This window comes from Parambassis ranga, unplaced genomic scaffold, assembly GCF_900634625.1.
Source record: "Parambassis ranga unplaced genomic scaffold, fParRan2.1 scaffold_137_arrow_ctg1, whole genome shotgun sequence".
Lineage (NCBI taxonomy): Eukaryota > Metazoa > Chordata > Actinopteri > Ambassidae > Parambassis > Parambassis ranga.
In genome coordinates, this window is record NW_021144713.1 from 7,501 (window position 1) to 10,000 (window position 2,500).

General features: G+C 52.8%; 4 non-coding genes across 4 annotated transcripts in view; all 4 read left to right on the plus strand.

The window, feature by feature from the left end:
* Positions 1-8, plus strand: part of LOC114429453 (5S ribosomal RNA) — a 119-nt gene extending 111 nt beyond the window's left edge. Inside the window, exon 1 of the ribosomal RNA XR_003669728.1 lies at positions 1-8. This exon is cut by the window's left edge and continues 111 nt beyond it. This is a non-coding gene — a ribosomal RNA (5S ribosomal RNA).
* Positions 9-702: 694 nt separating this feature from the next.
* LOC114429455 (5S ribosomal RNA) lies at positions 703-821 on the plus strand. The gene has a single exon (XR_003669730.1). It is a non-coding gene; the product is annotated as a 5S ribosomal RNA (ribosomal RNA).
* A 695-nt stretch (positions 822-1,516) lies between these two features.
* LOC114429471 (5S ribosomal RNA) lies at positions 1,517-1,635 on the plus strand. The gene has a single exon (XR_003669745.1). It is a non-coding gene; the product is annotated as a 5S ribosomal RNA (ribosomal RNA).
* Positions 1,636-2,329: 694 nt separating this feature from the next.
* Positions 2,330-2,448, plus strand: LOC114429472 (5S ribosomal RNA). Its single transcript, XR_003669746.1, has one exon. It is a non-coding gene; the product is annotated as a 5S ribosomal RNA (ribosomal RNA).
* The last annotated feature ends 52 nt before the right edge of the window (positions 2,449-2,500 follow it).

Consider the following 2,500-nt stretch of genomic DNA (forward strand, 5'->3'; position numbering starts at 1 on the left):
TGTGAGCTTTTCTATCTTTGGACAATTGAGGACGTTAGGTTCCTTCCTGCCTTTGATCTCCGAATTCTGGGCCTTTGGTAACCACGGTAACCGCGCCTGACATACACTTAGACGCTCTCCCCACCATTACCTGCTAACCAACATCTTCACTTTTGGTCTTTGATGGGCAAAAAGAAGCAAGACGTGCATAAAATACATCCTGACTGATACCAAAGCAGGTGACGAAAACTACAGAAGACGGGCTACAAAAGCTACAAAGGTTGTTTATTGGCTACAAAGGCTACGGCAGATGTGGTTGGGACGCGCGCACACGCGTCTAAGAAAAGAAGCAAAGCTGACAGAGAGCCTTTTTTTCTTTCCTTCTTTCTTCAAACATCTGCTCAGCACTGCAACACAATGACCGCGACGGTACCAGGGGCACGAGGATTTTCCCGGCGCGGTTTGCTTGGTTTAGCCCGGGGAGGGGTGATTAAGGGTGGGTGAACAGGTTGTGGCGGTGCGCGAGGTGGCAGTGGGGTTCGTGGGAGGATGCGTGGGTGAGCAGGAGAGTGTGGGCATTGTTGGAAGGCAGTGTGCAGGGCAAAGCTAACAGAGAGCGTTCCTACATCTTCTTATCGGAGCAAAACAACGACGCGTCAGAGTCACAGCGTGACCACGCCTGTATGACGCGCATAAAAGCACATCGCAGCTGAGGAGAAAGCAGCTCACGGCCATACTGCTCTGGAGACGCCCGCTCTCGTCTGATCTCGGAAGCTAAGCAGAGTCGGGCCTGGTTAGTACCTGGATGGGTGACCGCCTGGGAATCCCGGGTGCTGTGAGCTTTTCTAGTCTTTGGACAATTGAGGACGTTAGGTTCCTTCCTGCCTTTGATCTCCGAATTCTGGGCCTTTGGTAACCACGGTAACCGCGCCTGACATACACTTAGACGCTCTCCCCACCATTACCTGCTAACCAACATCTTCACTTTTGGTCTTTGATGGGCAAAAAGAAGCAAGACGTGCATAAAATACATCCTGACTGATACCAAAGCAGGTGACGAAAACTACAGAAGACGGGCTACAAAAGCTACAAAGGTTGTTTATTGGCTACAAAGGCTACGGCAGATGTGGTTGGGACGCGCGCACACGCGTCTAAGAAAAGAAGCAAAGCTGACAGAGAGCCTTTTTTTCTTTCCTTCTTTCTTCAAACATCTGCTCAGCACTGCAACACAATGACCGCGACGGTACCAGGGGCACGAGGATTTTCCCGGCGCGGTTTGCTTGGTTTAGCCCGGGGAGGGGTGATTAAGGGTGGGTGAACAGGTTGTGGCGGTGCGCGAGGTGGCAGTGGGGTTCGTGGGAGGATGCGTGGGTGAGCAGGAGAGTGTGGGCATTGTTGGAAGGCAGTGTGCAGGGCAAAGCTAACAGAGAGCGTTCCTACATCTTCTTATCGGAGCAAAACAGCGACGCGTCAGAGTCACAGCGTGACCACGCCTGTATGACGCGCATAAAAGCACATCGCAGCTGAGGAGAAAGCAGCTCACGGCCATACTGCTCTGGAGACGCCCGCTCTCGTCTGATCTCGGAAGCTAAGCAGAGTCGGGCCTGGTTAGTACCTGGATGGGAGACCGCCTGGGAATCCCGGGTGCTGTGAGCTTTTCTATCTTTGGACAATTGAGGACGTTAGGTTCCTTCCTGCCTTTGATCTCCGAATTCTGGGCCTTTGGTAACCACGGTAACCGCGCCTGACATACACTTAGACGCTCTCCCCACCATTACCTGCTAACCAACATCTTCACTTTTGGTCTTTGATGGGCAAAAAGAAGCAAGACGTGCATAAAATACATCCTGACTGATACCAAAGCAGGTGACGAAAACTACAGAAGACGGGCTACAAAAGCTACAAAGGTTGTTTATTGGCTACAAAGGCTACGGCAGATGTGGTTGGGACGCGCGCACACGCGTCTAAGAAAAGAAGCAAAGCTGACAGAGAGCCTTTTTTTCTTTCCTTCTTTCTTCAAACATCTGCTCAGCACTGCAACACAATGACCGCGACGGTACCAGGGGCACGAGGATTTTCCCGGCGCGGTTTGCTTGGTTTAGCCCGGGGAGGGGTGATTAAGGGTGGGTGAACAGGTTGTGGCGGTGCGCGAGGTGGCAGTGGGGTTCGTGGGAGGATGCGTGGGTGAGCAGGAGAGTGTGGGCATTGTTGGAAGGCAGTGTGCAGGGCAAAGCTAACAGAGAGCGTTCCTACATCTTCTTATCGGAGCAAAACAACGACGCGTCGGAGTCACAGCGTGACCACGCCTGTATGACGCGCATAAAAGCACATCGCAGCTGAGGAGAAAGCAGCTCACGGCCATACTGCTCTGGAGACGCCCGCTCTCGTCTGATCTCGGAAGCTAAGCAGAGTCGGGCCTGGTTAGTACCTGGATGGGAGACCGCCTGGGAATCCCGGGTGCTGTGAGCTTTTCTAGTCTTTGGACAATTGAGGACGTTAGGTTCCTTCCTGCCTTTGATCT